The sequence below is a fragment of the Macrotis lagotis genome, chromosome 6 (genome assembly GCF_037893015.1).
Source record: "Macrotis lagotis isolate mMagLag1 chromosome 6, bilby.v1.9.chrom.fasta, whole genome shotgun sequence".
Lineage (NCBI taxonomy): Eukaryota > Metazoa > Chordata > Mammalia > Peramelemorphia > Peramelidae > Macrotis > Macrotis lagotis.
This window is the reverse complement of record NC_133663.1, coordinates 64,409,593-64,420,278: the sequence shown is the minus strand read 5'-3', so window position 1 is coordinate 64,420,278 and position 10,686 is coordinate 64,409,593.

The following is a 10,686-nucleotide window of genomic DNA, read 5'->3' as shown; positions in this document are numbered from 1 at the left end:
TTTATGGACTGTCTATATGGCAGCTAAACTTAGATTACTGGATCTAGAATCAGGAAGGCCTGAGTTCAAATGTGCCTCAGACACTTGGGTGACCCTGGACAAATCACTTAACCCTGTTTTGCCTCAATTTCCTCACCTGTAAAAGGATCAGGAGAAGACAATGGTAAGCCACTTAAAATCTTTGCCAAGAAAACACCAGATGGGAACATGGCTGAATTTGAACAGTAATGGTGCCTAAAATGTATTAGCACATCCTGGGAGACAGGTGCATTTAACAATGGAGGAAGCTGAGCCAGATAGTGGCTGAATAACATGCCAAAAATCAGAGCTAATAAATGTCTGAGATCAAATCTTAAGTCTCCCTGACTCTAGGCCCAATAGTCAATTCACTTTGCCATCTAGTTGCTTCCAGGCAAAGATGAGAATGACAAAAAAGGCAAATTGAAAAAGACCTTACCTTCCTGAAGCTTCCATTCTGTCATACCTTAGTGAGTTGGTATGCTTCAACAATTCTTCACTGTGAGGCCAGCTTTTTGAGAACGAACCTTTTCTAAATATTTAGGTAGGCTGTCCCTCAGAAATATTTTCTCCTTCTTGAGTTCGTACACAAAGCCTTTCTAGTTGTTTTTTTAACTTCTGTTATTTCAGAACTTGTATTTAGCCAGCATAGCTCTTTTATTTTTATTTTATTTTTTTATTTTATTTTTTTAGATTTTTCAAGGCAATGGGGTTAAGTAGCTTGCCCAAGGCCACATGGCTACGTAATTATTAAGTGTCTGAGGTCAGATTTGAACTCGGGTACTCCTGACTCCAAGGCCAGTCCTCTATTCACTGCACCACCTAGCCACCCCACTAGCATAGCTCTTAAGAACCCATGGTCATTTCCATACCATCAGAGACTTGTACTTTGACAAGAGATTATTTTGTCCTTAAGTATTTTCTAGTATTCATGTCCTTTATGTTGTCTACATCATAGAGCAATCTCCTCTCAAGAATTCAAAGCAATCTTTTAAAACAAATATCTTTGTCATTAGTTTAAAAATGTTGAAATTAATTTACTATATTTAGATTTTTTCCCATCCATAGCCCAGAGGGATTTTCATTAGATCTCTTGGCATTAGAGAGATACAGATTAGAAGACTTAGGATATCGATTAGTCCTAGCACATGAGTGGTCAGCCTGTTCAAGGATCAGCTTCTCGATGGCATTCTTTATGCTCCATTTTCTGTATAAATCTTTGTTAGTAATACAGAGCAGCCTGTTCACACATGTTTGGTGACTTTCCATTGCCTTTTAGGTGAGACTCAAACTTATTGATGATTGGCAGCCTTATAGAATCACCTGAATAATAGTGTGAATAGAAAGATGCAGCGTGGTGCAGTGGCTAAAGTTCAGGATGTGTTGTCTGACAAACCTGATATTGAACAATGCCTCTGACAGTTGTCAGATGAACTTGGATAAGTCATTTATTCTTACTGTGAATCCCAGCTATGAAGTGAGGGGATTGAACTAGACCAGGGGTATCAGACACATAGTAGGAATACATGTGAACTATAAAAAAAAATAAAGTGGATTAAAATGTAACTGATAAATATTTAACTAACCATACATACATATATATATATATATATATGCAATAAAACATAGATAGTGTTATTGTGTAGTTTTTCCTAAGTCACTATCTGCTTATAGGGTTCCTTAAGTAGTGCTTAATGGCCGCCTTTTGATTTGAATGTGAAATCATTGAACTAAATCAACTATTTTCAATCTCCAAGTTCTACAGCTATAATCCTATGATACCTAATTGAAAGAGTCCCACAGAATAGGAGATGGATGTTTCGTCATCCACATCATTGGAAGATATGCCCATATTGAGAAGGGTCACAGTTTTAACAAAACATTTTGATAATTAATGATAGAAACAGTGACTCCCATATGAAAATTCCATAAGATAAATTGATCAGTTTTAGCTCCATAAAGTATACCAAGGGGACTAAAAACATAAAGCAAAGAATACAACTTTCACATGTTTTTCCCCCAGCTTTACAGGACATGGAAATTTTTATGTTGCAACAATAAGAGTATGACTCATTTAACAGCTAGGTGTCTCAGTGGATAGAGCACTGGCCCTGGAGTCAGGAGGACCCGAGTTCAAATACAGACCTCAAACACTTAATAATATTTACCCAGCTGTGTGACCTTGGGCAAGTCACTTAACCCCACTGCCTTACAAAAAAACAAAAAGAGAGAGATAGAGAGAATGCCTCTCTAGAGAGTAAATAGAATAGGCAAGAGGTGGTTTGGAAGTGGTCAAAGTAAGATTTTTGTCATCTTTCCATAGCTGAGGAAGAAGCAGATGAACAGGAATCTTTCTTAAAATTCTTAATTTATAAAAGGATTAATTTGAACAAAGGTCAACAGATAAAATTCCCTATAGAAAGAATAGGGAAAATAGGCTTATTCTACATCTGTATTGTGTATGGATTAGTTTTCTTCCTTTAAAAAAAACAGAATATAAAACTCATTAAATTTAGGGTACCTATGTCATACAGTGCATAAAATGTCTGGCCTGGAGTCAGGAAGACTAATCTTCCCAAGTTCAAATTTGGATTCCAACACTTACTAGCTGTTTGACCCTGGAAAAGTCACTTAGCACAGTATTCCCCATCTATAAAATGAGGTAGAAAAATGAGGTAAACCATTCTAGTATCTGCCAAGAAAACCCCAAATAGAGTCACAAAGAGTTAGATTCAACTGAAACAAGTGAACAAGAAAAACCTCGAACTGACCACACTCATAGATCACCCTACAACTTGTTCCTACATATAATCTTTTTACCACAAACTCTAGATAACTAGGTGTATTTTTCATTATTTTCTTTAAAATCAATAAAAATTAGAATCTCTTTTTATTTAATCAGTTGTTTGAACATCCACTCCAATTAGTTAAGTATTATTTAAAGCTTGAGAATGTTCTTTTTCCTATAGCAATTACTCATATTTTTATATTAAATCCCTTCATCTCTTTTGTTTTAAAAAATTTACTGCAGGGGGTGGCTAAGTGGCTCTGTGGATAGAGCAACGGCCCTGGAGTCAGGAGTGCCTGAGTTCAAATCCAACCTCAGACACTTAATAATTACCTAGCCATGTGACCTTGGGCAAGCCACTTAACCCCACTGCCTTGCAAAAACCTAAAAAAAAATTTACTGACTATAAAATGTGTTGACAAATACAATCAATAATAAAACAAGGAAAATTATATATAGCATTTTTGGTGATAAACAACTATAGGTACTCAAAGGCTCCACCTGATAGCAAATGATTTTTCTTCACTTCTGGAAACAATTTGACCTGATAGGTCTCTCCAGATATGCTTTCATATTTTTCTTAAGAGAGGAGTTAAAGTCAGTCTTTTAGGAAATAAATTATGTTCATTCTTTTTTTAAAATCCTTTCTTCACTCATCACAGGAAAGAATCTATCTAGAATGCATAGCTAGCTCCTCCAAAATCTTCATAGAATTTTCTTTATAATGTTTTATAGCTATAAACTCAATTAATAAAGTTTTTTAGTATGAGATATAGCAGAATTACATAATAAGATAACTTCTTTTTAAATTAAAGGTAATAGTCTTTGGTCTTTGTTCAAATTTCATAATTCTTTCTCAGGATACAGATGGCATTCTCCATCACAGATATCCCAAAATCGTGCCTGATTGTTGCCCCGTTGGCATGAGCAAGTCCATTAAGACTGATATGATTTCTCTCTCATCACATTCAACTTGGATCAATGCATACTATGGGAATGACATAAAGACTAACAAACTGCCTTCTATGGGGATGGGGGAAGGGAAGCAAGATTGGGGGGAAAATTATAAAACTCAAAATAAATAAAACCTTTCTGAAATTAAAAAAATAAAGTTTTATAAACAAAAGTGTTTCTTCTTACTTTCTTTCTCTCTCTTCTCTAGAGTCTTTACAGATTAAAATTAATTCAACCCTCGTAGCAAAATGTTGCAATAGACCCTCCAATCTGCCTTTTTAGTAACATTCCATTTGATTTTTAAAGATATAGCAACAATTAAATGAGGAGTTACATACAGTCTTGTGAATCCTTTTTCCATCTGGAGAAAAACCTCCAGAAATCAAGGAAGTAAAACCTCCAGCATATTGAGTGAACTCACTGTGGAAAGGAAATGGATGAGAGTCTCATAGGATGGACAGGCAAAGATGATTTGTGATTCGCTTTATCGGAGTTACCATACATTTGTGAGATTAAAGAACCATTTGTTCTTGGGGTTCATTTGGTATGTACTTTGCTAATAATGATTTCTCTTTTGAACAGTGAAAGATTTGGCTGATTCACATTAAGGAAGGATGCAGTGGAGTTAGGGATGGTAGCCCCAAGACATGTTCATGAGACTTGAATGTTGGGGGCAAAGGGAGAGGGGGCAAGAGTTTCTAATGATATCAGATAATTTCTCTTAAGGAGAGCACCTTGGTTTGTTTGCCTACTTCCTTGGAATGAAATCAAAATGGGCTCTGGTATGGTCTCCGGGTTCATTTATTGTTTCAATGATAGAAATACTATTAGTATTAAAAATGCAAAACAAAAAGGACTGGTCACACATTGATCCAAATTTATATGCTTGTTTTTATATAGTAGTAACAAATAATCCCCTTCTATAAAATGACATAGAAAAGAAAATATCTGCCTCCAAATTGAATCTTATCCAAAAATTTCTGTTTTGAAAAGTTGGAAGGATAGGCTGTAGTCAGAAAAATTCTTGATGGAAGAAAATCTGTGTAGACTGTTCCATCAAATGTCTGTCACTTAGTCATCAAACACCAGGCTTAATTTTATTAAGTAAACATTGGATAAACAATTCTGAAGACCTTATGCTGAAATTAATTTACCTTTATAGTTGCCAAAGTTCAATTAGCCATTTCAATACCCCATATTGTTTGTTAAAAATAATTTAATTAGAACAACAACAAAAAAGAACAACCATAAAGAAATCCCTTGATGATCCTGGGGATATGCTCTATGGAGAATTATTGGGTCTACATAGGTCTACGTAGAGGACTTGTCTCATTCTGGAAGGCAATTTGGAATTATCTTTTTAAATATGTCCATATCTATTGACTCAGAGATTCCACTGTTCAGCATATACCCCAAGAATATAAAAGACAAGAAAAAAGTTCCCTGAACATATTACTCAGTTATTAATAAACTCCTACCACAGGTAGGTGATACAGTGGCTAGAGTGCCAGGCTGGAGTCAGGAAGACTTCTCTTTCTGAATTCAGATTTGACCTCAGTCTCTTACTTGCTGTATGATCCTGGACAAGTGACCCCGGTCACCTACCTTGTTTGCCTCAGTTCCACATCAGTAAATGAGCTGGAGAAGGAAATGGTGGCCACTCTAGTATTTTTGCCAAGAAAACACTGAATGTTGTCACAAGGAGTAAAACACAACTGAGAAATGACTGAACTGAACCCAGGCATAGTCTCCCTGTCTCAGTGATTCTGAATCTCTGTCATTATTCAAACCCCATTTTCTGTTCCTCATTGCCAACTCCCTTATACCAATCTCCCTCAAGCCTCCAGGACCCCCACCATGTTCCAATCTAAGGTTATCCACTCTTTCCAATGTGTTCTCTGGAATGCCTGCTTCATAAACAGGAAACTTACTTTCATTTTAAAACATTTTCTTTTCCACTCCTTTCATCTTTATTTTCTCACTGAGAACTGGCTCCCTCCTCATGGCACAGCCTCTCTGGCCACCATTTCTAACACTGGCTACACTTTCACTCCTTCCCCTCTACTTAACTGACTGAAATGGTGGAGTTGGACTACTCTCATAATATGTCACATCTCTTAATCTCTCATTTACAACGTTAATGATATATTTGATTCATTTTTTCCTCAACTTGTGCCTTATATTTTCTCCATCTCTAATTCTTAAATTTTCCTCTTTCTTAGCTCTATCATTCCTTCTATATTCAGTACATTAGAAAAAATACCCAATCATTGTTTGGTAATTTACTGAGACAGCCATAAGCTTTTAAATCACTGGTGTTTGTTCAGACTGTGGTGCTAATGAGACCCAGGGGAGAGCATAAAGTACCAATACAAACATTATTATAGGCACCCCCCTTCCCTCTTTCAGTGGTTCTCTCCCATTGCTTGCTATTGGATGCCATCTTCCATGACCATTTGCTGCACCATCCACACTCAATCCTATCAAAGTACTTTAATGGTGTGTGGGGAATGTAGCCAGTGGACAAGAGTAAACTTTCATGGCAAAAGGACTGCAAGCCCTATTCCAACCAAAAGAACATTCCTTGAAATTCAACAAATACATCATAGTTTCTACCCAAGTTATGCAGTCTAGTTGATTTTACCCAAAAGAAAAGAGATATACAAATTCAGAGAATTCTCCCCAAATGATCACTATTTGTTTCCAACCTGTGATAGAGCATTCTGTGCTCTTATTAGAATGATCAGTCATAGTCAGACGCACTGTAACTTGACCCTAATGTAATGTGTCATTTTGGTCATCTTTAAGAATTAAGGACAACAATCAATCGACCAACCATTGGTTAATGTTTGTCATTAGTCACAAGAGGGACAGAGTCATTACTGAGTGGTTCCAATGTAAATCTATCTCCATTATTGGAGAAACATCAAAGAGCTTGTTGCCCTACTCTGGGGATTGATGGGGAAAGGTTGTATTTTAAAGGTTAGTTCTAACTGTTATGTTAATCAAAATAGAAAAAATGATTGACATCATACTTGCACCATTATATTCAGGAGAATTTACTTTATCTAACACTTCATGTCCCATCTTAATATCTAAGAGGTGCAAATGTCATCACATCACACCACATCACACCACATCACAAATGGCCAATAGGAGGAGCTAGAAACCTTAATCTATCAGATCAAGTTACAAGCTGTATCTGCTACTAGCTTTGTCTTTTTACAATATTGTGAAAGTTTTCAGAGAATTGAACTTATGACCATATGGTTCCTAATTCTTGAAAGTAATTTATTTAAAAATGTTTAAAAAGCATGCTGAGGGAGAAGCAAAGAGAACAGTGGTTCTGATGACTAGCCTATTGTGCCTGAAATGTGCATATTAGATGGAATTCCAGGAAAGCCAAATACTACTGGCAGGGCTCAGATGAAAATCCATATCTATTTAATGTGAAAAAGATCCTTTACTCCCATATATATAAGAAATATATATAAGAATTTGGTGGGAAGGGCATTGGAGAAATTCATTTTCTAGATATGGAAACTGAAGCCTAGAGAGATCAACTGATTTGATTGAGGTCATATAGGTCAGTGACATAACTAGGGCTGGAATCCAAGATTTGTGATTCTTACTTCCATAATCTTTCCATCACAAGTAAATTAGATTAATACTTAATATTGACAATCTGTCAGGTATAACTCAATAGAAATTTTCCCTAGCTACTCTATACTCAGAGATCAAATATATATATATATATATGTATATATATATATCAAGAAGCTAATCATTTGCCAAATGTATTAAACTTTTGAGAAGAAAAAAATTTGAACAGTGTTTTCAAATAAATTTTATGTATGTGTAGTATCATTTAATTAGGCACATGTATTTTTATCTCCTTTTTGGTAAGTAATTTTTTCTGGAAACTTGCCAACACACCTCCTATATAGATGTAGAAATTTTAGATGGCTTCATTCATTTGAGGAAACTGTTCATTTATTTTTTCCCCTGTGAATATCACCTACAGAAACATATTTAAAGACATTTATTTCCTAATTTAACTTTTTTTAATTTAACACTGATACATAATACAACATAGTTTTGTTAAAATGTGGATAGCAAAGCACGAGAAAATTGTAATTGTGAAAATATGGGTAACAGAGCAATATAAGCAGCTAGGTGGTAAAATGGATAGAACACCTCCCTAGAGTCAGTAGGATCTGTGTTCAGATTTGGTCTTTGACACTATGCAATCCTGTGCAAGTCACTTAACCCTGACTGCCTCCAAAAACAAGCAAAAGAAATAGGAGGAGGGTCCTATCAGTGCACTGTGAGACCCAAAAGGATGTAATCCATACTGCTGAAAACTACAGAGAAGAAAAGAAACATAAAGACAAAAACCAAGACATTGACTTAGTCATAAGGAGGTCATTAAGAACCTTGGTGAAAAACTGCTTCAAAAGAGTAATGGGATGGTTTTACAGAGGTGACGGACTGACTGAGGAGGTAAAGAAATATGTATAGCAAGTATGGACTACTCTTTCAAAACAGTTGCTATGGAGAGAAATTTGAGAACTTGAGGTGAACATTGGGGTTCAAGGATTAAAAAAACAGGTCATGTGATACTGAACCTAGAAGAATACACATTATTTTAGATCTTCTGAAGTCTTCTAACTTAGGCTGCCAAAAGATTTCACAGCTTTTAAGTTTAATCCTACATATTCTCCTCTTTCCAAAACTTCTAATCAAGGAAATCAACTATTATAGTAAGTAGAAACACTTTAAAAATTCTTAAAATCCCAGAGTTCAAGCTGTCATATAACCTTTGAGTATGCATAGGTGTGCAAAGTACAAGAAAAGTCAAAACTGAAAATGAAAACTACAGACTAATTTCTCCAATGAATATTGATGTAAAAAATTTAAATAAAATACTAACAAGGAGATTAAACCAGAAATGCAGGAGTGCTTCAATATTAGAAAAATTATGAACATAAATGACCATATTAACACCAAAACCAACAAAAATTATATGGTTCTTTCAAGAGACACTGAAAAAAGCTTTTATGTAATACAACACACACTCTTGTTTAAAAAAAAACAATAGAAAGGACAGGAATACAAAGGACTTTCCTTAAAATGATAAGTAGTATCAATGTAAAAACAAGATTAGCATAATCTTAATGGGAATAAACTAGAAACCTTTCCAAGTTTCAGACAGGAGTGAAGCAAGGATGTTCATTATCATCATTACTTTTCAGCATCATACCAGAAATGTTAATTATATATAAATAAGAAAAGAAAAAAAGACTGAAGGAATCAGCATAAACAATGAGGAATTGAAAACATTACTCTTTGCATATATAGGATGGTTTACTCAGAGAATGCTAGAAAATGCTCTATCCACTGTGCCACCTAACTGCCCTTGTTTCAGCTAGGTGGTGCAGTGGATAGAGCACTGGGCCTGGAGTCAGGAGGATCTGAGTTCAAATCCAACCTCAGACACTTAATAATTACCTAGTGAATTGACCTTGGACAAGTCACTTAACCCCACTGCCTTGCAAAAGCAAAAGCAAAAAAAAAAAAAACTGGCAAAATTTCAGGGCATAAAATAAACCTATACAAATCATCAGCCTTTCTATGCCAAAAAACCCAGCAGAAAAGGATAAAAAGAAAAATGCTATTTAAAATAACTGACAACAATATAAAAAACTTGGGAGTCCCTCTACCAAAACATTCACAGGGACTAGAGGAACACAATTACAAAGCATTTTTTTAGTTTTTTTTGCAAGGCAGTGGGATTAAGTGGCTTGCCCAAGGCCACACAGCTAGGTAATTATTAAGCATCTGAGGTTGGATTTGAACCCAGGTACTCCTGACTCCAGGACTGGTGCTCTATCCACTACACCACCTAGCCACCCTACAAAGCATTTTTCACACCAGATATAGACAGATTTAAAGAACTGAAGAAACATTAATTGCGTGGATAGAACAGATCAGTGTCATAACAATGATAATATTACCTAAATTAATTTACTTACTCAGCACCAGAACAATCAAATTACTTTATAGAGTTAAAAAATTGTAAAATTCATCTAGAGTTTAAAAAGTCCAGAATATCAGGGGAATCAATGGAAAAAATGATAGAGGAGTAGTAGAAATACCAGATGTCAATCTATACTGCAAAGCTGAAATAATCTAAATAATTTGGTACAGAGTAAGAAATAGAGCTTGATCAATGAAACTGATTATGTACCCAATATATAGAAACAAATGAGTATCCCCCCCCAAAAAAAATCCAAATCTTGGACTGTGCTGTTAAAAATATTCAGGGAAGGGGGTTGATTGACTTTCAAGATTGTCAGATGCTTCCAGGATGGAAAAAAAAGTTCAAACTCATATGACAATGTTTGTATTTCCTGCCACTTTGCTGAAAGGAAAGAGGTATGCTTTGTAATCTGTTTTCTGGTCCCAAGAGTTATTATGATAATGATTTTGAACTCAGCTTCCTTGGTGGATTTTTTTTCAATATTTCCCTCAAACTCTGGTGTTAATAGATTTTATTGTTATTGTTATTATTATTATTATTATTTAGCTTTTGGAAGGCAATGGGGTTTAAGTGACTTGCCCAAGGCCACCCAGCTAGGTAATTATTAAGTGTCTGAGGTAGGATTTGAACCCAGGTACTCCTGACTCCAGGGCTGGTGCTTTATCCACTGCACCACCCCCCCAATAGACTTTAAAGAGTTAGATTCTCTTCCATGTACTCATCTTGCTCGGGTTCAGTAGCATGAAAACCCAATGCTATGCAATGTGTTTTGGGAAACTGAAACTTCATCTTATGCAGGAACTTCTCTACCTTTGATCACCCCTAAGGATGTAGATCAGATCAAAAGGTAGAGATTTCTTAATCACTTTTAAAAACATACTTC